The sequence below is a fragment of the Ranitomeya variabilis genome, chromosome 2 (assembly GCF_051348905.1).
Source record: "Ranitomeya variabilis isolate aRanVar5 chromosome 2, aRanVar5.hap1, whole genome shotgun sequence".
NCBI classification, from domain to species: Eukaryota; Metazoa; Chordata; class Amphibia; order Anura; family Dendrobatidae; genus Ranitomeya; species Ranitomeya variabilis.
The window spans coordinates 784,476,358-784,502,705 of record NC_135233.1 but is presented as its reverse complement, the minus strand read 5'-3'; positions in this window follow the sequence as shown (position 1 = coordinate 784,502,705).

Here is a 26,348-nt window from a genome sequence, read left to right as displayed (position 1 = left end):
AACTTATCACGGTGAAAAAAGGATATAAGTGCTCCTTAAAGTGGAAGGTGAGATATCCTCGTGGGTCTACTTCAGTGATGTAGATGGTATCTCTTTATAGTCCCTGGTCTATATGATCAAGTGCCCGTGCGGCTTGGCCTACATCGGCGAGACGACTCAGTCAATACGCGACAGAATATCGCAGCATAAATCGAGCATAAGGTGCAACAGAGACCATCTCCCCCTCCCCCATCATTTCCGGCTCATGGGACATAGCGTGGCCCAATTAAGATACCAAGTCTTGGAACAGATTGATAAGAACAGGAGGGGACAAAACAGGATGTGAATTCTGCAGAAACATGAAGAGTACTGGATCTTCACGTTACAGACCCTGGAACCGAAGTGGTTGAACCAGGACTTTGACATCTCAAATTTTTCATAGAAATGTGTCCCTGTTTTTACATGAACCTGTATTTCTGTTCATTATTTGAGATTGTGTTCAGTTCCTTCTAACACGTATTTCTGTTTCTTTCCATAGAACCGTTAATCCTCACTTTCGTCTCACTTTTGGGCACCCCGTGCTTTCCACGGTATAGTATATATAATATATTATGCTCACACACCTTTTTTACCGTTCACTTTCATGTACATCATAGGTCATCAAGAAGCCGGTACCTTAACAGCTCACAGACCTATCCGTTAATACTACACTTTATCTACAGTGTAGCTATCCCCTCCCATCCCCCTATGTACCTTGTTGTGGTGTACATGTAGTGCCCACACAGCCCTGTGACCACAATTGTCCCTCCATTCACTCAAACATTGAATATGGGCTTTTTTCCAGATACCAACACACTACTGCTGCGTATCCACTCAGTGAGGAGACTGCGCACAATGTTTTCACATATTCCACATTTATTAATGTAAACTGGCCCAGGGGTCTGCAACAACCAAGTAGTCCACTGACAACAATACCTAGCAGTACGGCTCATTCATATTATTCCCCATACTAAGGGCGGCTTTCCCCATAGCTAGGACCATGTTCCAGGTTCTAACATGTCCCTGCCAGACGCTGGCTTCACTATGCGCCTGTGCGCTCCTTTCTCCTCTTCCTGAGGGCGGCTTTCCCCAGTGACATAGGATGCCACCAGCGCTGCAGCAGCACACCGGTAAGCACAAGGGTAGCCTCCCCAAGCTGCCCTTACACATCAGGGTCACTTTCATACTGATGCGCTTTTCTCCCCCATTACAGTGCACGGTATTACCGGACCGCATCCATCAGCGGCACACATCTCCACCTCCATTACAGCCATTTCGTTGGTAAGCGGTCTCGCAAACTGTACTGGACCACCATTATATACTTGCAATCCTTTTCCTCTAATAGTACCGTTCTTTTTCCAACATTGCAGCCGAATATTGGATACCGCATATGTTTTCAGAAGGGCATATTGGCTCATTATATACATTCAAGGTGACCACTTTAAAGTTTCTTAGATAACTACACTGTGTTCCAAATTATTATGCAAATAATATTTCCTCATATTTTCTCTAAATTACCTATCTGAATTGCAGTCATTGTTATTTTCCAGTCATCTACTTTTCTAGTATAATTGCAATGTTTTGGAACAAACTGCCTATGAAAATAGTATCTTTTTTAAAAAAATAAACACTCAAAATGCATGTTCCAAATTATTATGCACAGCAGAGTTTTCAACCTTTTTTATTTTATTTTGAACAAAAAAATGGTCAATTGTGAAGTTATAAGCATTATCAGCTTATTACAAAATGAAATCAAACAGTTTTCAAGTGAAAACTTTATTATAGGTGATGTTACATTTGCACATAGGACCTCTTGTTCGAACGAAGCTTCTGAACTCACTCGTCCATTGAATTTGTCAGTTTTTGGATGGTATCTGCTTCAATTGTTTTGCATGTGGACAGAATACCCTCCCAGAGTTGTTGCTTAGATGTGAACTGCCTCCCGCCATCATAGACACTCCTTTTGATAATGCTCCAGAGGTTCTCAATGGGGTTGAGGTCAAGGGAAGATGGTGGCCACACCATAAGTTTGTCCTCTTTTATGCCCATAGCAGCCAGAGATGCAGGTGTGTTTTTTGCAGCATGAGATGGTGCATTATCATGCACGAAAATGATCTTGCTGAAGAAAGCACGGTTCTTCCTCTTGAACCATGGCAGGAAGTGTTGTTTTAGAAACTCCACATAGATTATGGAGTTCATCTTTACCCCTTCAGGGATCATAAAGGGGCCGACAATCTCTCTCCCCATGATTCCAGCCCAAAACATTACTCCACTCCTCCCTGTTGGCACCTTAGCCGTGTTTTCATGGGGTGTCCATCAACCAGCCATCCTCCACTCCATCCATCTGGACCATCGAGCGTTGCACAGCACTCATCGGTGAACAAAACAGTTTGGAAGTCAGTCTTCATGTATCGTTTGGCCCACTGGAGCCGTTTCTGCTTGTGTGCAGTGGATAGAGGTGGTCGACAGGATGGCTTACACACCTCTGAAGGACCCTGCATCTTGTTGTTCTGGGGACGTTGGAGGCACCAGCAGCTTCAAAAACTTGTCTGCTGCTATGACAAGGCATTTTTGCAGCTGTTCTTTTAACCTTACGCAATTGCCTGTTGGAAAGAGTCCTCAATTTTTCCTTATCAGCACGCACACATGTGTGCTGGGAATCAGCTACATACTTCTTGATTGTGCGATGATCACGATGAAGTGTCTTGGCAATGTTGATTGTAGTCATGCATTGACCTAAATACTCCACAATTTGTTGCTTCTCGGCAGCCGACACATCCTTTTTCTTTCTCATTTTGGCAAAAAATGTAGGCTGCTTAATAATGTGGAACAACCTTCTTAAGTAGTCTTGCCTTTATTTGGACACACCTGCCAAACTAATTTGCACAGGTATCTGCAATTGCATTCAGTGATATAAAGAGCCCTGACACACATCACCATCAATGAGTTTAAATGACAAACAAAACAATTCTAACCTTATCACTCCTAAACTCTTTGTGCATAATAATTTGGAACACAGTGTATATGCATTGTCCTACTGAACATAACACATGTTCTTTTCTGCACTACCACCTTCCTTTTAGGTCACGGGCTCGACACCACCATAATGCTATCACTGCATTTTCCATAGGCACGCTATACCAGGGACTATAAAGAGATACCATATACATCACTGAAGTAGACCCACGAGGATATCTCACCTTCCTCTTTAAGGAGCACTTATATCCTTTTTTCACCGTGATAAGTTTCAACTTTGACTATGATGCACGTGTAGCATTGTTGTCTCCCTTGGATAGGATTTCACACTGTGATAATCTGTTGATGTGCATTTCCTTTCTTGATCCAACTACATTGAATATATTGCATAGAACGTATGTTTAAGACAATCTGACAAAATCTTACATGTTTATTATCTTTGTTTATTCACTCATTATTTTTTCATAATTTAATTATGTTTTTACATTAGATAAACTAAATTGCTCTGAGGAAGGTCCATGTTGGACCGAAAACGTTCAGCAAGTGATTTGTTTGTCAGGATGTGAAATAAACAACCTTTCCCTTCTTCAGAATATATTGAGTGCCAAGTTTGTTTCATATATTTGTTGATACGGGTTGGAGACCCTACTTGAGCACCTGCATCCACTTTCCACAGAGTGCCGTGTTTTCTACATAGGTGGTAACGAACAACAGTCATTACATCTGAGATGACACTGTTATCCATTAAGGGAAGTGCTTTTACCTTAGATTCCAATTGGACCTTCATTTGATCACTCCACTGGTTTTCTCACCTTTTGTCTGGTTATACTCAGACACACAGCTTCTTTTAATGTGTAACTACTGAGAAGTGCGGTAAGATTTTTTATCTCATTTTATCTCATTATGTCTTTTATATAATGCAATCAGAACAGCAGAGCATTATGGTAAAAATAGAAAATATTTTATTAATTGACAACAGTAAAATGACATATAAAAACATATAGGATGACAGAGAACCTGGTACCCTGGTAACAAAAATATAGTGCAACAGTGACCAGTATGCAAATCTGCATCCTAACATGAAAAGGCAGGGATACCTAAAAATGCACAGCACTGGTGAATAGAGTGTGTAATACAACTAAAGAGGACTGTCACCGTGGACCTACATAACAACCCTTCTCAAAAATGCCAGTGCAGTATCCTATGATAGGAAATTGAAACTCATCATGGGGTAGATACAAACCCCAAAGCGTGTTTCGAGACTTGTCTATGTTTGTGGAAGTCTAATATTCTTACTGATTGAAGTTTTTCTGGTTCAAGTACTAAAAGTCTATGTTTTTAGAACTTTAAGATTTAAATTTGTTATCTTCTCACATAACTTACCTGGCAAACCTGAACTGAACGCCCAATAAGATGTTGAAAATTTAAATAATTCTTGCATACAGTGGGGGAAAAAAGTATTTAGTCAGCCACCAATTGTGCAAGTTCTCCCACTTAAAAAGATGAGATGGGCCTATAATTGACATCATAGGTAGACCACAACTAAGAGAGTCAAAATGAGAAAATAAATCCAGAAAATCACCTTGTTTGATTTGGCCAGATTTATTTAGCAAATTATGGTGGAAAATAAGTATTTGGTCATTAGCAAAAGTTCATCTCAATATTTTGTTATATATCCTTTGCTGGCAATTACAGAGGTCAAACGTTTTCTGTAAGTCTTCATAAAGTTGGCACACACTTTTGGTGGTTTGTTGGCCCATTCCTCCAGGCAGATCTCCCCTAGAGCATTGATGTTTTGGGCCTGTCGCTGGGCAACACAGACTTTGAACTCCCTCCAAAGGTTTTCTATGGGGTTGAGATCTGGAGACTGGCTAGGATACTTCAGGACCTTCATATGCTTCTTACGAAGCCACTCCTTCATTGCCCTGGCGGTGTGTTGGGGATCATTATCATGCTTAAAGACCCTTCCATGTTTCATCTTCAATGCCCTTGCTGATGGAAGGAGGTTTGCACTCAAAATCCAACGATATATGGCCCCATTCATTCTTTCATGTACATGGATCAGTCATCCTGGTCGCTTTGCAGAAAAACAGCCCCAAAGCATGATGCTGCCATCCCCTTGCTTCACAGTAGGTATGGTGTTCTTTGGATGCAATTCAACATTCTGTTTCCTCCAAACATGACGAGTTTTGTTTCTTCCAAACAGCTCTACTTTGGTTCCTTCAGGCCATATGACATTCTCCCAATACTCTTCTGGATAATCCAAATGCTCTCTAGCAAACTTCAGATGGCCCTGGACATGTACTGGCTTAAGCAGGGGGACACATCTAGCCCTGCAGGATCTGAGTCCCTGGCAGTGTAGTGTGTTACTGATGGTAGCCTTTGTTACGGTGGTCCCAGCTCTATGCAGGTCATTCACCAGGTCCCCCGTGTGGTTCTGGGATTTTTGCTCACCGCTCTTGTGATCATTTTGACCTTGGGGGAGATCTTGCATGGAGCCCCAGATCAAGGGAGATTATCAATGGTCTTGTATATCTTCCATTTTCTTTTTATTGCTTTTACAGTTGATTTCATCACACCAAGCTGCGTGCCTATTGCAGATTTAGTCTTCCCAGCCTGGTGCAAGGCCACAATTTTGTTTCTGGTGTGCTTCAACAGCTCTTTGGTCTTCACCATAGTGGAGTTTGGAGTGTGACTATTTGAGGTTGTGGACAGGTGTCTTTTATAGTGATAACAAGTTCAAACCAGTGCCATTACTACAGGTTATGAGTGGAGGACAGAGGAGCCTCTTAAAGAAGTTACAGGTCTGTGACAGCCAGAAATGTTGCTTGTTTTTAGGTGACCAAACACTTATTTTCCACCATATTTTGCAAAATAAATCTTGCCAAATCAGACAAGGTGATTTTCTGGACCTTCACTGATTGCGCAATAGACCCCCAAGAAGAGCACCCGTCCAGCATTCAGCTCACAGATGAGCATGGCCATATTGACAAAATCTATAGGTAGACGCATGGCCATTTTATCGAGTCCATGTCGGCACAGTCATATTAATATAGCCAAAAGAAGAATATTATATGAAAATATAAGGGACAGAAATGAAAGTCATTAGAATAAAGGACACATAAAGTAGGAGGGAAAATGACAGGAGATAATTAGGACAACATATAGACCGGACACTAGGAGGGAATAAATGGTAATTAATTAACAGTGATTAGACATTTACCGGAAGAAATGGTAAAAGAGGATAATAAAAAGTGAAACCTGAAAAATATGATAAAAAGAAAAAAGTGTTAGCACTACAAAAACAATAAAATGCAAAAGCATATGTGTATGGGTGGAAGCCCCTATCAGATATGCCCAAAGTAAACAATATGATATTGTGATCTGGCATGTGATTAATAAATGCCGGGCAATGGCAGAATTGGAAGACCTACTTAGGGAACAACTATCAGATTCTGAAGGTATGTTCCCTCAATCAGTCATACCATGATCTTTGACCTTCCATCACTTGTCTGTTTGTCTACAAGTTGATTTTTTTTAGTAAATTAGTCAATAAGGACCTCAGAAAGATCCCCACCAGGGTCTTCAATAACAATTTAACATCAACACAAAGAAGGACCTTGAAGGAACTTCAATAACCAGATGATGTTGTAATTAAGGCTGCTGACAAAGTTGTGAAAGTGATAATTTGGCTAACTGACAAGTATGAGAAAGAGGCTTTCTGACTACTTAGAAATAAGGACACATAAATTACTGTCTCACAACCCCACTCCAACATACATGCCCTAGAGCAAATTCTTTACAGTGTATATAACTCTGGCCTTATTCCCCAAAAAAGTTCTTGGGGGCCTATTAGCAAAAAACCTGAAAACTGCCACCTTTTACTGACTTCCAAAGGTCCATAAGGATCCCATCAACCCACCTAGACTGCTCATTGTCCCTGGCATAGGGGGGCTATGTGATATTGCAATTTCATCAATTTCTATTTAGAGGCTATTGTGGAGACCTTGCCTTCCTATGTCAGAGAAACCTCCGATGTACTCACTTAAAGAAATGGAATTTATCTGGATGACAATATGATCCTCATTACCATTGATATACCGTGACTGCAGTTCATTTATATCTGGAGACGACCAGCTGGAGTCACCACTGGTGTGAATTTATACTAGAATTATTGTAATTCAAGGATAGATTCTATGTACAGAAACAAGGCACTGCTATGGGCGCACTGTGTGCTCCATCATATACAAATCTGTTTCTCAACTATTGCGAGAGACAGATTTTCCAAGGTGATGTTGCACACACCTTTGACCCACTGCAGTGCTGTCATCGATATATTGACGATGCCTTGCAGATTGAATTCATGCAAAATCTCAACTGTAACCCCTTCAAATTAAAGCTCATTTACAAATGGCATAAATCCAAAATTGATTTCTTTGATATACAGTTGTGTGCAGGAAAGATGGATCAATACAAACAGATCTATACTGCAAAGAAACAGCTGTCAATTGTCTACTCAGCACATTGCCTCGTTAGCACATGTTCATTCAGTGATCAGGGCAATCACGATTGGCCAATTCCTTAGAACTCATCAAATTTGTTCCACGAATGATAGATTTGAATCTCAATCTGACATCCTCAAAGAGAGATTCAAATGTAGGGGATATAGCAATAGGAGCAACAAGAATAGTTATCGTAGGGCCAAAGTCACTCCTAGGGATAATCTCTTGATGCAGTACTGGAAAGAGATGCGAAAGGGCCACGAAACCTGTTTTGTGTCTACTTCCATTTGCCAGTGGAGTAGATTGCAGAAAATTCTACTAAAGCATTGGCCGATATTGTAAACTGACAATGTATTGGAAGCTCACTTACCTCAGGCTCCCAGAATCATACCCAGACAGGAATTTCAAGGATTTCCTGGTAAAAAGTCTTTATGCACCGAAACCAAGTGGGCCATTTACAATTTTCAGGTATACACATGGCAGTTTGCCTTGTGGAAACTGCTTGGCGTGTCCAAATAGTCTCAGATCTACCTCTTTCATGTCATCAGATGGGTTAAAGTCTTTTCAAATCAAGGAATACATCTATTTTAATCCCAAAAATGTGGTTTATTACGCCACTTGCCCATGTCCAAAAATGTATATTAGACTGGCTTCTCACGAGTTAAAAATCTGTACTCACACACCAGGGACATCACTGCAGCTAATGACATATCTGATCTGTCTATATTAAAAACAGTCCCCAAACACTTCAAAGTCCACCATGATTTTAACCCCGAGGTCTCAAAATAAGGGTTATTGACAAAATCCATGGTGGGTGGGAATGAGAGACAAATTCTCGCACAACAAGAATGTAAATGGATAGAGACACTTAATACGATGTCACCTATTGGCCTAAATGAGAAACTCAGTTTTGTCCAATTATGCTACTATTCTCCCAGCCCTTCCCTTGTTGATATCCGTATCTCGGGAGTCATATATTCCGTTCCTTGCCACTGATATGCTTTTAACACATTTGTTTTGTTTGTCATGCTTTTAGTTTTTATTACATGCCTATAGAGGATCTGACTGAATCTGGATAATTTTCCCTAGTACTAGTGGTCGGGTGGTCTTTTTTTCCATTGATGGATGATGCATTATGACTGAAACATCCACCATATACGGAGATTATTTCTATGTTGGACCTTATCAATCTGTACACAATAATTGGATTAGTATGTTATTCATCTTGTATATGTTCTCTTTGAAGTTTTTATACATATTTGTAGAAAAATGGGAGTGGGGTGGGATGGTGGGAGGATTAGGAGGGATTCTACATACGTGATTAACCCAGGGTTGGGTGTCACACTCACTCTGGGCATCACATATGCTCATTATAAATTTATTATCCACATGTTAGTTCGCAATATCATATTGTTTACCTTGGGGACATCTGATATGGGGCTTTGCACCCCTACACATATGCTTTCACATTTTATTGTTTTTGTAGTGCTAACACTTTTTTCTTTTTTTCTTATGATATTTTTCAGGTTTATCACTTTTTTATTATCCACTTCTATTACTATTTTTTCCTATAAGTGAAAGATCACTTTTAATTAATTACCATTTATTTACTCCCTCCTAGTGCACAGCATACTTTTCGTCCTGATCCTGTCCTGTCAATGTCGCTCCTCCCTTACGTGTCCTTTATTCTTATGTTTTTTATTTCTGCCCCATATGTTTTCATATAATATTCTTAAAGTGCATGGAGAACGAGGCCGTGAACAATGGCCGGGAATATGTATAACTTATACATACCCTCCGGTCCCGACTCAGAAACTGGCGAATCCACACAGCACACAGTGCGTGTGCTGGGTAATCGATAAGTCTGCAGTCACACAGAATGACTGCAGACTTATCGATTTGGACTGGACAACCCCTTGTAGGGGTTTTACTCAATCAAGTGCGACGTGAGAAAAACAGAAGAGGCTGGTTCCTTTAAAAGTTCATGGGTTTATAGCTTTATAAACCACAGAAGCACAAACTGAAAATAAATAGCCTTTAGATCAGGCACAAAATGTCCATAGCAGGGCTCTGCTCCGTCAGGCCCCTGGGGACCACAGGCCGTGGTAGTGTCCAGTATTCAGGCTCAGTCTGGAGACAAACACACACAAGAGGCCTTCTCCCTCCCAACATACAAAACATGTGCCAAACAACATCTTCCATTATATAGGCTGTTATCCACACCCAGACGTGAGGTATGTGGGTAGCCAGACCCGCCCATCTCTCACAGCTACCCATATTCCGGTCCCAGGTGCAAACGAACCTCTCAGTGCTTTCATGCACTAGAGAAAAGCCATATATACCTCCCATCGACTACGTGACTATTTGCCACACTACACCCTTTAAAGGCACTGTAGATTGGGGAAGTGCTGCAGATATGGAGCTTCATCTCATCCACTAGTTACAATTAAAATATACATGACCTGTCGAACTAGCAGGCAACGCCCCCAAATTTTCTGTTTGACGGACTTTATAACATCTGCAGTCTTGTTTTTACACAAATTTAGGATACCTGTAATTATATTCCTGACTATGGGATAATGCTTAAAATTAGTAGAGGGCACAATTTAAGATGATTAAAATGTTCTCCCATCAAGTTTTTAATCACATGTAAAAATGTTACTTTTCAAAGATTTATGCAATATCAGCCAACAGTTAATTAGTCGGCCTACAGTATGGTCTTCAAGGAAATACTATGCAAATTACCATTTATGCTCATGTAATTGTGTGTTTTTTTAATTAAACAACCACAAGTCACAAAATAAGAAAGACTTTGTAATGCAGTCAGTTACCATTAATAGAAACTAGGTCAAAAAATTATTTTGGATACATGTTGCATGTATCACTTACATGTTAAGGTCTGCAGGCAAATTTCATGGACTAAGGGTGGTTTCACACTTGCGTTTTTGTCTGCAGCGTTTTTTGCACAAAAAACGCATGCGTTTTTTTTTCCTATATTTAACATTGAAAACGCATGCGTTTTTTTGCACATGCGTTTGTTCGCGTTTTCAAACGCATGCGTTTTTTGTCTGCATGCGTTCATTTTCAAAAATGCTACCTGTAGTATTTTCTTGCGCGTTTTTTTGCCGCGAAAAAACGCATGCGTTTTTTCGCGGCAAAAAAATGCATTGCTGTCTATGTAAACGCATGCGTTTTTAAGCACATGCGTTTGTTTGCGCTAAAAACGCATGCGTTTTTATAGAAAAAACACAAAAAACACACTAAAAAGCCACCCACCACCATCAAGGTGATAACGGGATCCAAACCCTAACCCTAACTCTACCCCTAACCTCACCCCTAGCCATTTAATAAACATTTTCTGACAGTCATATTGCCATGTATTTAAGTGCCACGTATCACGTATTTCAGTGCCACTTATGCCACGTGCCACGTATTTAAGTGCCACTTAAGCCACGTGCCACGTATTTAAGTGCCACGTGCCACGTATTTAAGTGCCACGTGCCACGTATTTAAGTGCCACGTGCCACGTATTTCAGTGCCACTTATGCCACGTGCCACGTATTTAAGTGCCACGTGCCACGTATTTAAGTGCCACGTGCCACGTATTTCAGTGCCACTTATGCCACGTGCCACGTATTTAAGTGCCACGTGCCACGTATTTAAGTGCCACGTGCCACGTATTTAAGTGCCACGTGCCACGTATTTCAGTGCCACTTATGCCACGTGCCACGTATTTAAGTGCCACGTGCCACGTATTTAAGTGCCACGTGCCACGTATTTCAGTGCCACTTATGCCACGTGCCACGTATTTAAGTGCCACGTGCCACGTATTTCAGTGCCACTTATGCCACGTGCCACGTATTTAAGTGCCACGTATTTCATTGCCACGTATTAAAATTACTATAACTACGTGGTTATACATGGCACTGAAATATCGTGGCACGTAAATACGTGGCACTTAAATGCGTGGCCACAGATTAGGGTTAGGGGTAGGGTTAGGGGTAGGGTTAGGGTTAGGGTTTTTTGTTTTTTTCTTGTTTTCTTGTGTTTTTCTATAAAAACGCATGCGTCTAAAAAACGCATGCGTTTTACCGCGTTTACATGCGTTTTTTCACACATGCGTTTTTTAAAAAACGCATGCAGATAAAAACGCAAGTGTGAAAGTAGCCTAAGTGATCTTATTTTTTCAGTTTAGTATTATTACCTACAGCATTGGTAGTACAGTAAGAAGCATTTATTGTTGGATCTAAATTACTTTATCAAAATGTCAGACTGTATTAGAAATTTGACCAAAGCATTACTTTGTATATATAATTTTTTTTTATAAAATTCATCATCAGTAGTTATAGAATCATAGAATCATAGAATAGTAGAGTTGGAAGGGACCTCCTGGGTTATCTGGTCCAACCCCCTGCTCAAAGCAGGATTCAATAAATCATCCCAGACAGATGTCTGTCCAGCCTCTGTTTGAAAACTTCCATGAGAGAAGAACTCACCACCTCTCGTGGCAGCCTGTTCCACTCATTGATCACCCTAACTGTCAAAAAGTTTTTATGATACCTAATCTGTGTCTCCTCCCATTCAGTTTCTTCCCATTGCTTCTAGTCTTTCCTTGTGCAAATGAGAATAAAGATGGTCCTTCTACAATGTGACAGCCCTAGATATATTTGTAGACAGCTATTAAGTCTCCTCTCAGTCTTTTTTGCAAGCTAAACATTCCCAAATCCTGTAACCGATCCTCATAGGACATGGTTTGCAGACCGGTCACCATTCTGGTCGCTCCTCTCTGAACTTGCTTGAGTATGATGATGTCTTTTTTAAAATGAGGTGCCCAAAACTGGACACAGTATTCCGGGTGAGGTCTGACCAAAGAGGAGTAAAGGGCAATAATGACTTCACGTGATCTAGACAATATGCTTCTGTTAATACATCCCAGAATTGCATTTGCCTTTTTTGCTGCTGCATCATACTGTTGACTCATGTTCAGTTTATGATCTATTAGTATACCCAAGTCTTTTTCACATGTGCTGTTGCTTTGCCCTATTCCTCCCATTCTGTATATGCTTTTTCATTTTTATTGTCCAGATGTAGGACTTTGCATTTTTCCCTGTTAAAAACCATTCTGTTAGTTGCTACCCACTGCTCCAGAAGTTGACCTTTTCTGTTTCAAATGTTACTGTTTCTAGAGTAATATTTATAGTCTCCCTAATTTATACTGGATACAAATTACTTGTTAAGGAAATAAAAAATAATTTAATGTCATAGCTAAAATGAAAGGTGTGAAAGTGTACTGAGGACAGACGTTTTTAATTGGTGGGATTCGTTGCTGGTTTGAAAAAATTTTACACCTAAAGCAGCATGAAGAAAAGTCAATTATCAAGCTCTATATATAAGTTGATCAGCAGTAGACTTGTCTGGCCTCGCTCAATGCACTTGCATCAAGCGAGGCCGCACCCATCTAGTAGGCACAGGACCGTACGTATGCAAATCACATATTTTCAGTCACACACCAGCATCAGAGAATCCTCACAGCGTGCAGTGCTCGCGATGTGTGCTTTCAAAAGTCTTCAGTAACATAGCATGAATGCATACTTGTAACATAAGGCAGGACAATCCCTTTAATACAATCATTTTGTCCTCATACAACATCATGCTATCGACAGCACATACCTTGTTTACATGGAGCAATGTGCTGTTGATTATTTTTATGCCAACTTAAAGGGAACCTGTCAGTAGGATCAACCCTCCTAGGCCATTTTTTGGGGGCATGTAGGTCATAGGAGGCTGAATCAAATTACACCTTGATCTCTTCAATTAAATGTTTTATTTCAGAAAAAGTCCACATTTTTCTTATATGGAAACAAGCTATTCCAGGCAGGGGCGGATTATCAGAGGGTCAATATGGGCGGTAGCCCAGGGCCCAGTGGTGTGGGGGGGCCCTGGGCTACCGCACAGATTGACCCTCTGATAATCCGCCCGAGTACTGAGAATGCCTGCCGGCATTTATGTGCCCCCGGACCCGGTGGGCAGAGAGAGGGGGCCCGCATTGGGCCCCTTCTCATCTGCTCACCGGGTGTTGTGGATTCTGTTTTTGGGCTCCCTCTGGTGGTTACGGCTGGTACTGGGTGACTTTGGTGGGTTGCGGTCTCTGGTTTCCACCTGTCCATCAGAGGCTGGGTGTTTCCTATTTAACCTGGCTTTCCTGTCATTCCCTTGCCGGCTATCAATGTACTCAGATGTGCTCAGTTTGGTTCCTGACTACCTGCTCCCAGATCTCTCAGGATAAGCTAAGTTCTGTTTTTCAGTTGTTTGGTTTTTTGTCCAGCTTGCTAATTATGACTCTATGCTAGCTGGTAGCTCTAGTGGGCTGAGGTTCTCCCCATGTGCCATGAGTTGGCACATGGGTTCTTGTAATCTCAGGATGGTTTTTGATTAGGGTTTTTTGCTGACCGCTCAGACCCCTTTTGTATCATTCTGCTTTCTAGTTATAGCGGGCCTCATTTTGCTAAATCTATTTTCATCTCTATGTGCGTGCCTTCCTCTCATTTCACCGTCAATACATGTGGGGGGCAACTATACCTTTTGGGGTTCATTCCTCTGGAGGCAAGCTAGGTCTTTATTTCCTCTGCAGTGCTAGTTAGCTCTTAGGCTGGCGCGTGGCGTCTAGAATCAACGTAGGCACGCTCCCTGGCTATTTCTAGTTGTGTTTGTCAGGAGTAGGGCAGCGGTCAGCCCAGGTTCCATCACCCTAGAGCTTGTCCGTTATTTATGTTATTTTGCTTGTCCAGTGCGATCCCCAGCCATTGGGATCCATGACAGTATAGCCGGCCGACAAAGTGTTAATTGTTTGGGCTGAAGCAGGAGAAAAAGAAGTGTTTAAGGGAAATTTTTTTTTTTTTTTTTTTTTTCCCCCTCAGAGTTTTGCTGCCTAGCCCTTAATTGCTGTCTAGCTGCTTCTTACCTCCTCTTAACCCTTGAATGGCTCTGACCTTAGCTGTTTAACATGGATGTCCAGAGTTTGGCTTCCAGCCTGAGTAATCTTGCTGCAAAAGTTCAAAACATACAGGATTTTGTTGTTCACACTCCCATGTCTGAACCTAGAATTCCTATTCCAGAGTTTTTTTCTGGAGATAGATCTACCTTCCTGAATTTCAGGAACAATTGCAAATTGTTTCTTTCTTTGAAATCTCGCTCCTCTGGAGACCCTGCTCAGCAGGTTAAGATTGTAATATCTTTCCTGCGGGTCGACCCTCAGAATTGGGCATTTGCATTGGCACCAGGGGATCCTGCATTGCTCAGTGTGGATGCGTTTTTTCTGGCACTGGGATTGCTCTATGAGGAACCTAACCTGGAGATTCAGGCTGAAAAGGCTTTATTAGCCCTCTCTCAGGGACAAGATGAAGCGGAAGTATATTGTCAAAAATTTCGGAAATGGTCGGTGCTTACTCAGTGGAATGAGTGCGCCCTGGCTGCAAACTTCAGAGATGGTCTTTCTGAGGCCATTAAGGATATTATGGTGGGGTTCCCTGTGCCTACAGGTCTGAATGAGTCTATGGCTATGGCCATTCAGATTGATCGGCGTTTACGGGAGCGCAAACCTGTGCACCAGTTGGCGGTGTCTTCTGAACAGGCACCTGAGACTATGCAATGTGATAGAATTCAGTCCAGAAGTGAACGGCAAAATTATAGGCGGAAAAATGGATTGTGTTTTTATTGTGGTGATTCAGCTCATGTTATATCAGCATGCTCTAAACGCACAAAAAAGGTTGATAAATCTTTTGCCATTAGTACTCTGCAGTCTAAGTTCATTTTGTCTGTAACTCTGATTTGTTCACTGTCTTCCATTTCCGTCGATGCCTATGTGGATTCGGGCGCTGCCCTGAGTCTTATGGATTGGTCATTTGCCAAACGCTGCGGTTTTAGTCTGGAACCTCTGGAAGTTTCTATTCCTTTGAAGGGAATTGACTCTACACCATTGGCTATGAATAAACCGCAGTACTGGACAAAAGTGACCATGTGCATGACTCCCGTTCATCAGGAGGTGATTCGCTTCCTTGTACTGTATAATTTACATGATGTACTAGTGCTTGGTCTGCCATGGTTACAAACTCATAATCCAGTCCTGGATTGGAAAACAATGTCTGTGTTAAACTGGGGATGTCAGGGGGTTCATGATGATGCACCTCTGATTTCAATCGCTTCATCTACTCCTTCTGAGGTCCCTGCGTTTTTGTCTGACTATCGGGATGTTTTTGAGGAGCCTAAGCTCAATTCGCTCCCTCCTCATAGGGATTGTGACTGTGCTATAGAATTAATTCCTGGCACTAAGTTCCCTAAGGGTCGTTTATTTAATCTGTCAGTGCCAGAGCATACTGCTATGCGGAATTATATTAAGGAGTCCTTGGAAAAGGGACATATTCGTCCATCTTCGTCCCCTCTGGGAGCAGGTTTTTTTTTCGTGGCAAAAAAAGATGGTTCCCTGAGGCCTTGTATAGATTATCGCCTTCTGAATAAGATTACAGTCAAATATCAGTATCCATTGCCATTATTGACTGATTTGTTTGCTCGCATTAAGGGGGCTAGGTGGTTCACTAAGATAGATCTTCGCGGTGCGTATAATCTTGTGCGGATAAAACAGGGTGATGAGTGGAAAACCGCATTTAATACGCCTGAGGGCCATTTTGAGTATTTGGTAATGCCTTTTGGACTTTCTAATGCTCCTTCAGTCTTTCAGTCCTTTATGCACAATATTTTCCGTGAATATCTGGATAAGTTTATGATTGTGTATTTGGATGATATTTTGGTGTTTTCTGATGACTGGGAGTCTCATGTTCTACAGGTCAGGAAGGTGTTTCAAGTCCTGCGGGCCAATTCTCTGTTTGTGAAGGGCTCAAAATGTCTCTTCGGAGTCCAGAAAATTTCTTTTTTGGGGTACATTTTTTCTCCTTCTACTATTGAGATGGATCCCGTCAAGGTTCAGGCGATTTGTGACTGGACACAACCTACATCTGTTAAGAGTCTTCAGAAGTTCTTGGGTTTTGCTAATTTTTATCGTCGGTTCATTACTAATTTTTCCAGTGTTGTTAAACCTTTGACTGATTTGACTAAAAAGGGTGCTGATGTTGCTAATTGGTCTCCTACGGCTGTGGAGGCCTTTCAGGAACTTAAGCGCCGGTTTTCTTCTGCTCCTGTGTTATGTCAACCAGATGTTTCACTTCCTTTTCAGGTTGAGGTTGATGCTTCCGAGATTGGAGCGGGGGCGGTTTTGTCACAGAGAAGTTCCAATGGCTCGGTGATGAAGCCATGTGCGTTCTTTTCTAGAAAATTCTCGCCCGCCGAGCGCAATTATGATGTGGGTAATCGGGAGCTTTTGGCCATGAAGTGGGCATTTGAGGAGTGGCGTCATTGGCTTGAGGGTGCTAGACATCGTGTGGTGGTCTTGACTGATCACAAAAATCTGATTTACCTTGAGTCTGCCAGGCGTCTGAATCCTAGACAGGCTCGTTGGTCGTTGTTTTTTTTCTCGTTTCAATTTTGTGGTTTCATACCTGCCAGGTTCAAAGAATGTGAAGGCAGATGCTCTTTCCAGGAGTTTTGTGCCTGACTCTCCTGGAGACTCTGGGCCTACTGGTATCCTTAGGGATGGGGTAATATTGTCCGCCGTCTCCCCAGACTTGCGACGTGCATTGCAGGAGTTTCAGGCGGATAAACCTGATCGTTGTCCACCAGAAAGACTGTTTGTTCCGGATGATTGGACCAGTAGAGTCATCTCCGAGGTCCATTCTTCTGTGTTGGCTGGTCATCCTGGAATATTTGGTACTAGAGACTTGGTGGCCAGGTCTTTTTGGTGGCCTTCCTTGTCAAGGGATGTGCGCACCTTTGTGCAGTCTTGTGAAGTGTGTGCTCGGGCTAAGCCTTGCTGTTCTCGGGCCAGTGGGTTGTTGTTATCCTTGCCTATCCCGAAGAGGCCTTGGACGCACATTTCCATGGATTTTATTTCAGATCTCCCTGTCTCACAGAAAATGTCCGTTATCTGGGTTGTGTGTGACCGCTTTTCTAAGATGGTTCATTTGGTACCCTTGCCTAAGTTCCCTTCCTCCTCTGAGTTGGTCCCTTTATTTTTTCAGAACGTGGTTCGTTTGCATGGGTGTTGTGAATTTGGATTCTGGGCTCCCCCGGTGGCTACTGGTGGAATTGAACTGGTGTTTTCATCTTCTCTGTTCACCTGTTCCCATCAAGATGTGGGAGTCGCTATATAACCTTGCTGCTCTGTTAGTTGCTTGCCGGTCAACAATGTTATCAGAAGCCTCTCTGTGCTTGTTCCTGCTCCTAGACAACTACTAGATAAGTTGGACTCTTGTCCATGTTTGTTTTTGCATTTTTGTTCCAGTTCACAGCTGTAGTTTCGTTACTGTGTCTGGAAAGCTCTTGTGAACAGGAATTGCCACTCTGGTGTTATGAGTTAATGCCAGAGTTTTAAAGTAATTCCTGGATGGTGTTTTGATAGGGTTTTAAGCTGACCATGAAAGTGTCCTTTCTGTCTTCTGCTATGTAGTAAGTGGACCTCAAATTTGCTAAACCTATTTTCATACTACGTTTGTTATTTCATCTTAATTCACCGCCAATACATGTGGGGGGCCTCTGTCTCCTTTTGGGGTATTTCTCTAGAGGTGAGCTAGGACTAATATTTTCCTCTGCTAGCATTATTTAGTCCTCCGGCTGGTGCTGGGCATCTAGAATCAACGTAGGTATGCTACCCGGCCACTGCTAGTTGTGTGTTAGGTTTAGTTCATGGTCAGCTCAGTTCCCATCTTCCAAGAGCTAGTTCCTATATATGCTGATGCTATGTTCTCTTGCCATTGAGAACATGACAGTTTGACCGGCCCACAAAGTGTTAATTGTTTGGGCTGAAGCAGGAGAAAAAGAAGTGTTTAAGGGAATTTTTTTTTTTTTTTTTTTTTTTCCCCTCAGAGTTTTGCTGCCTAGCCCTTAATTGCTGTCTAGCTGCTTCTTACCTCCTCTTAACCCTTGAATGGCTCTGTGTCCACCTGTTTGTAATGGATCTTCAGAGTGTAACTGCAGGTTTGAATAATCTCGCCACGAAGGTACAAAATTTGCAAGACTTTGTTTTTCATGCACCTGTATCTGAGCCGAGAATTCCTTGGCCGGAATTTTTCTCGGGGAATAGATCTGGGTTTCAGAATTTTCGAAATAATTGCAAATTATTTTTGTCCCTGAAATTTCGCTCTGCCGGAGACCCTGCACAGCAGGTCAGGATTGTGATTTCCTTGCTCCGGGGCGACCCTCAAGACTGGGCTTTTTCATTGACACCAGGGGATCCTGCGTTGCTCAATGTGGATGCGTTTTTTCTGGCCTTGGGGTTGCTTTATGACGAACCTCATTTGGAGCTTCAGGCAGAAAAAACTTTGATGTCCCTATCTCAGGGGCAAGATGAAGCGGAAATTTACTGTCAAAGATTCCGTAAATGGTCTGTGCTTACTCAGTGGAATGAGTGCGCCCTGGCGGCGACTTTCAGAGAGGGTCTCTCTGATGCCATCAAGGATGTTATGGTGGGGTTCCCTGTGCCTGCGGGTCTGAATGAGTCCATGACAATGGCTATTCAGATCGATAGGCGTTTGCGGGAGCGCAAACCAGTGCACCATCTGGCGGTGTCCACTGAGAAGTCGCCAGAGAGTATGCAGTGTGATAGAATTCTGTCCCGAAGCGAGCGGCAGAATTTTAGACGGAAAAATGGGTTGTGTTTCTATTGTGGTGATTCTACTCATGTTATATCAGCATGCTCTAAGCGCACTAAAAAGCTTGATAAATCTGTTTCCATTTGCACCTTACCGTCTAAGTTTATTCTATCTGTGACCTTGATTTGCTCTTTGTCATCTATTACCACGGACGCCTATGTCGACTCTGGCGCCGCTTTGAGTCTTATGGATTGGTCCTTTGCCAAACGCTGTGGGTATGATTTAGAGCCTTTGGAGACTCTTATTCCTCTGAAGGGGATTGACTCCACCCCATTGGCTAATAATAAACCACAATAATGGACACAAGTAACTATGCGTATTAATCCGGATCACCAGGAGATTATTCGCTTTCTGGTGCTGTATAATCTACATGATGATTTGGTGCTAGGATTGCCTTGGCTGCAATCTCACAACCCAGTCCTTGACTGGAGAGCTATGTCTGTGTTGAGCTGGGGATGTAAGGGGGCTCATGGGGATGTACCTGTGGTTTCCATTTCGTCATCTATTCCCTCTGAAATTCCTGAGTTCCTGTCTGACTATCGTGACGTCTTTGAAGAATCCAAGCTTGGTTCATTACCTCCGCACCGAGAGTGCGATTGTGCCATAGATTTAATCCCGGGTAGTAAATACCCAAAGGGTCGTTTATTTAATCTGTCTGTGCCTGAACATGCTGCCATGCGAGAATATATAAAGGAGTCCTTGGAAAAGGGACATATTCGTCCATCGTCATCTCCCTTAGGAGCCGGTTTTTTCTTTGTGTCAAAAAAAGACGGCTCTTTGAGACCATGTATCGATTATCGGCTTTTGAATAAAATCACTGTAAAATATCAATACCCATTGCCGTTGCTGACTGATTTGTTTGCTCGCATAAAGGGGGCCAAGTGGTTCTCTAAGATTGACCTTCGTGGGGCGTATAATTTGGTGCGAATCAGGCAGGGGGATGAGTGGAAAACCGCATTTAATACGCCCGAGGGCCACTTTGAGTATTTAGTGATGCCTTTTGGTCTTTCTAATGCTCCGTCAGTTTTCCAGTCCTTTATGCATGATATTTTTCGCGATTATTTGGATAAATTTATGATTGTGTATCTGGATGATATTCTGATTTTTTCGGATGACTGGGACTCTCATGTCCAGCAAGTCAGGAGGGTTTTCCAGGTTTTGCGGTCTAATTCTTTGTGTGTGAAGGGTTCTAAGTGTGTTTTTGGGGTACAGAGGATTTCCTTTTTGGGATATATTTTTTCTCCCTCTTCCATTGAAATGGATCCTGTCAAGGTTCAAGCTATTTGTGATTGGACGCAGCCCTCTTCTCTTAAGAGTCTTCAGAAATTTTTGGGCTTTGCTAACTTTTATCGTCGATTTATTGCTGGTTTTTCGGATATTGCTAAGCCATTGACCGATTTGACTAAGAAGGGTGCTGATGTTGCTGATTGGTCTCCTGACGCTGTGGAGGCCTTTCGGGAGCTTAAGCGCCGTTTTTCCTCTGCCCCTGTGTTGCGTCAGCCTGATGTTGCTCTACCTTTTCAGGTTGAGGTCGACGCTTCTGAGATCGGAGCTGGGGCAGTGTTGTCGCAGAAAAGTTCTGACTGCTCCGTGATGAGGCCTTGTGCCTTCTTTTCCCGTAAATTTTCGCCCGCTGAGCGGAATTATGATGTTGGGAATCGGGAGCTTTTGGCCATGAAGTGGGCTTTTGAGGAGTGGCGTCATTGGCTTGAGGGGGCCAGACATCAGGTGGTGGTATTGACTGACCACAAAAACTTGATTTATCTTGAGACCGCCAGGCGCCTGAATCCTAGACAGGCGCGCTGGTCATTATTTTTCTCTCGGTTTAATTTTGTGGTGTCATACCTACCGGGTTCTAAGAATGTTAAGGCGGATGCCCTTTCTAGGAGTTTTGAGCCTGACTCGCCTGGTAACTCTGAGCCCACAGGTATCCTTAAGGATGGAGTGGTATTGTCAGCCGTTTCTCCAGACCTGCGGCGGGCCTTGCAGGAGTTTCAGGTGGATAGACCGGATCGTTGCCCACCTGATAAACTGTTTGTTCCTGATGATTGGACCAGTAGAGTCATCTCTGAGGTTCATTCTTCTGCGTTGGCAGGTCATCCTGGCATTTTTGGTACCAGGGATTTGGTGGCAAGGTCCTTCTGGTGGCCTTCCCTGTCACGAGATGTGCGAGGCTTTGTGCAGTCTTGTGACGTTTGTGCTCGGGCCAAGCCTTGTTGCTCTCGGGCTAGTGGATTATTGTTGCCCTTGCCCATTCCTAAGAGACCTTGGACGCACATCTCGATGGATTTTATTTCAGATCTGCCTGTTTCTCAGAAGATGTCTGTCATCTGGGTGGTGTGTGACCGTTTCTCTAAGATGGTCCATTTGGTTCCTCTGCCCAAGTTGCCTTCTTCTTCCGAGTTGGTTCCTCTGTTTTTTCAAAATGTTGTTCGTTTGCATGGTATTCCTGAGAATATCATTTCTGACAGAGGGACCCAATTCGTGTCTAGATTTTGGCGGGCATTCTGTGCTAGGATGGGCATAGATTTGTCTTTTTCGTCCGCTTTCCATCCTCAGACGAATGGCCAGACCGAGCGGACTAATCAGACCCTGGAGACATATCTGAGGTGTTTTGTGTCTGCTGACCAGGATGATTGGGTTGCTTTTTTGCCATTGGCAGAGTTCGCTCTCAATAATCGGGCCAGCTCTGCCACTTTGGTGTCCCCGTTTTTCTGTAATTCGGGGTTTCATCCTCGATTTTCCTCTGGTCAGGTGGAATCTTCGGATTGTCCTGGAGTGGATGCTGTGGTGGAGAGATTGCATCAGATCTGGGGGCAGGTGGTGGACAATTTGAGGTTGTCCCAGGAGAAGACTCAGCTTTTTGCCAACCGCCACCGTCGTGTTGGTCCTCGGCTTTGTGTTGGGGATTTGGTGTGGTTGTCTTCTCGTTTTGTCCCTATGAGGGTCTCTTCTCCTAAGTTTAAGCCTCGGTTCATCGGCCCGTATAAGATATTGGAGATTCTTAACCCTGTTTCCTTCCGTTTGGACCTCCCTGCATCCTTCTCTATTCATAACGTTTTTCATCGGTCATTATTGCGCAGGTATGAGGTACCGGTTGTGCCTTCCGTTGAGCCTCCTGCTCCGGTGTTGGTTGAGGGTGAGTTGGAGTACGTTGTGGAGAAAATCTTAGACTCTCGTGTTTCCAGACGGAGACTCCAGTATCTGGTCAAGTGGAAGGGATACGGCCAGGAGGATAATTCTTGGGTGAATGCATCTGATGTTCATGCCTCTGATCTGGTTCGTGCCTTTCATAGGGCCCATCCTGATCGCCCTGGTGGTTCTGGTGAGGGTTCGGTGCCCCCTCCTTGAGGGGGGGGTACTGTTGTGAATTTGGATTCTGGGCTCCCCCGGTGGCTACTGGTGGAATTGAACTGGTGTTTTCATCTTCTCTGTTCACCTGTTCCCATCAAGATGTGGGAGTCGCTATATAACCTTGCTGCTCTGTTAGTTGCTTGCCGGTCAACAATGTTATCAGAAGCCTCTCTGTGCTTGTTCCTGCTCCTAGACAACTACTAGATAAGTTGGACTCTTGTCCATGTTTGTTTTTGCATTTTTGTTCCAGTTCACAGCTGTAGTTTCGTTACTGTGTCTGGAAAGCTCTTGTGAACAGGAATTGCCACTCTGGTGTTATGAGTTAATGCCAGAGTTTTAAAGTAATTCCTGGATGGTGTTTTGATAGGGTTTTAAGCTGACCATGAAAGTGTCCTTTCTGTCTTCTGCTATGTAGTAAGTGGACCTCAAATTTGCTAAACCTATTTTCATACTACGTTTGTTATTTCATCTTAATTCACCGCCAATACATGTGGGGGGCCTCTGTCTCCTTTTGGGGTATTTCTCTAGAGGTGAGCTAGGACTAATATTTTCCTCTGCTAGCATTATTTAGTCCTCCGGCTGGTGCTGGGCATCTAGAATCAACGTAGGTATGCTACCCGGCCACTGCTAGTTGTGTGTTAGGTTTAGTTCATGGTCAGCTCAGTTCCCATCTTCCAAGAGCTAGTTCCTATATATGCTGATGCTATGTTCTCTTGCCATTGAGAACATGACACATGGGATTCCGGAGAATATCGTTTCTGACAGGGGATCCCAGTTTGTGTCTAGATTTTGGCGGACGTTTTGTGCTAAGATGGGCATTGATTTGTCTTTCTCGTCTGCATTCCATCCTCAGACGAATGGCCAGATGGAGCGAACTAATCAGACCTTGGAAACTTATTTAAGGTGTTTTGTTTCTGCTGATCAAGATGACTGGGTTGCCTTTTTGCCACTGGCCGAATTTGCCCTTAATAATCGGGCTAGTTCTGCTACTTTGGTCTCTCCTTTCTTTTGTAATTCGGGGTTTCATCCTCGTTTTTCCTCTGGTCAGGTGGAGCCTTCGGATTGTCCTGGAGTGGACGTGGTGGTGGACAGGCTACATCAGATTTGGAATCAGGTGGTGGACAATTTGAAGTTGTCTCAGGAGAAGACTCAGCAGTTTGCTAATCGCCGTCGCCGCGTGGGTCCCCGACTTCTTGTTGGGGACTTGGTGTGGTTGTCTTCTCGTTTTGTCCCTATGAAGGTCTCTTCTCCTAAGTTCAAGCCTCGGTTCATCGGTCCTTATAAGATCTTGGAGATTCTTAACCCTGTGTCTTTTCGTTTGGATCTCCCAGCATCGTTTGCTATTCATAATGTGTTCCATCGGTCGTTATTGCGGAGGTATGAGGTGCCCGTTGTTCCTTCGGTTGAGCCTCCTGCTCCGGTGCTGGTGGAGGGAGAATTGGAGTATGTTGTTGAGAAGATCTTGGATTCTCGTGTTTCCAGACGTAAACTCCAGTATTTGGTTAAGTGGAAGGGTTATGGTCAGGAGGATAATTCCTGGGTGGTCGCCTCTGATGTTCATGTGACTGATTTGGTCCGCGCCTTCCATAGAGCTCATCCTGATCGCCCTGGGGGTTCTCGTGAGGGTTCGGTGACCCCTCCTCAAGGGGGGGGTACTGTTGTGGATTCTGTTTTTGGGCTCCCTCTGGTGGTTACGGCTGGTACTGGGTGACTTTGGTGGGTTGCGGTCTCTGGTTTCCACCTGTCCATCAGAGGCTGGGTTGTTGTGAAATTGGATTCTGGGCTCCCCCGGTGGCCACTTGTGGAATTGAACTTGTGTGCATCATCCCCTCTGTTCACCTGCTCCTATCAGGATGTGGGAGTCGCTATATAACCTTGCTCCTCTGTCAGTTTCTTGCCGGTCAACAATGTAATCAGAAGCCTTCTGTGCTTGTTCCTGCTACTAGACAACTCCCAGCTAAGTTGGACTTTTGTCCTTGTGTGTTTTTGCATTTTGTTCCTGTTCACAGCTGCTGTTTCGTTACTGTGTCTGGAAAGCTCTTGTGATCGGAAATTGCCACTCTGGTGTTATGAGTTAATGCTAGAGTCTTAAAGGAATTTCTGGATGGTGTTTTGATAGGGTTTTCTGCTGACCATGAAAGTGTCCTTTCTGTCTTCCTGCTATCTAGAAAGCGGACCTCGATTTTGCTAAACCTATTTTCATACTACGTTTGTCATTTCATCTAAAATCACCGCCAATATATGTGGGGGCCTCTGTCTGCCTTTTGGGAAAATTTCTCTAGAGGTGAGCCAGGACTGTCTTTTCCTCTGCTAGGATTAGGTAGTTCTCCGGCTGGCGCTGGGCATCTAGGGTTAAAAAACGTAGGCATGCTACCCGGCCACTTCTAGTTGTGCGGCAGGTTTAGTTCATGGTCAGTATAGTTTCCATCTTCCAAGAGCTAGTTCTCATATATGCTGGGCTATGTTCTCTCGCCATTGAGAATCATGACAGTTTGACCGGCCCAAAAAAGGGTTAAATTACTGGCTGAGAAAGGAGAGAAAAAAGAAGTCTGCTACAATTTTTTTTTTTTTTTTTTCCCTCTAGTTCTGAGTGTGCTCTTAATTGAATCACTTGCTAGTCTGCCTATACTGCAGCCTTCCTCTCTTTCTCTCCTTCTAATCCTTGAATGGCTCTGTGTTCACCTGTTTCAAATGGATCTTCAGAGTGTAGCTACAGGTTTGAATAATCTCGCCACAAAGGTACAAAATTTGCAAGATTTTGTTGTTCATGCACCTATGTCTGAGCCTAGAATTCCTTTGCCTGAATTCTTCTCGGGGAATAGATCTCACTTTCAAAATTTTAAAAATAATTGCAAATTGTTTTTGTCCCTGAAGTCTCGCTCTGCCGGAGACCCTGCACAGCAGGTCAGGATTGTAATTTCCTTGCTCCGGGGCGACCCTCAAGACTGGGCTTTTGCATTGGCACCAGGGGATCCTGCGTTGCTCAATGTGGATGCGTTTTTTCTGGCCTTGGGGTTGCTTTATGAGGAACCTCATTTAGAGCTTCAGGCGGAAAAGGCCTTGATGTCCTTGTCTCAGGGGCAAGATGAAGCTGAAATATACTGCCAAAAATTCCGCAAATGGTCTGTGCTTACTCAGTGGAATGAGTGCGCCCTGGCGGCGATTTTCAGAGAAGGTCTCTCTGATGCCATTAAGGATGTTATGGTGGGGTTCCCTGTGCCTGCGAGTCTGAATGAGTCCATGACGATGGCTATTCAGATCGATAGGCGTCTGCGGGAGCGCAAACCTGTGCACCATTTGGCGGTGTCTACTGAGAAAACGCCAGAAAATATGCAATGTGATAGAATTCTGTCCAGAAGCGAGCGGCAGAATTTTAGACGAAAAAATGGGTTGTGCTTCTATTGTGGTGATTCAACTCATGTTATATCAGCATGCTTTAAGCGTACTAAGAAGCCTGACAAGTCTGTTTCAATTAGCACTTTACAGTCTAAGTTTATTCTATCTGTGACCCTGATTTGTTCTTTGTCATCTATTACCGCGGACGCCTATGTCGACTCTGGCGCTGCTTTGAGTCTTATGGATTGGTCCTTTGCCAAACGCTGTGGGTATGATTTGGAGCCACTGGAGGCTCCGATACCTCTGAAAGGGATTGACTCCACCCCATTGGCTAGTAATAAACCACAATACTGGACACAAGTGACTATGCGTGTTAATCCGGATCACCAGGAGGTTATTCGCTTTC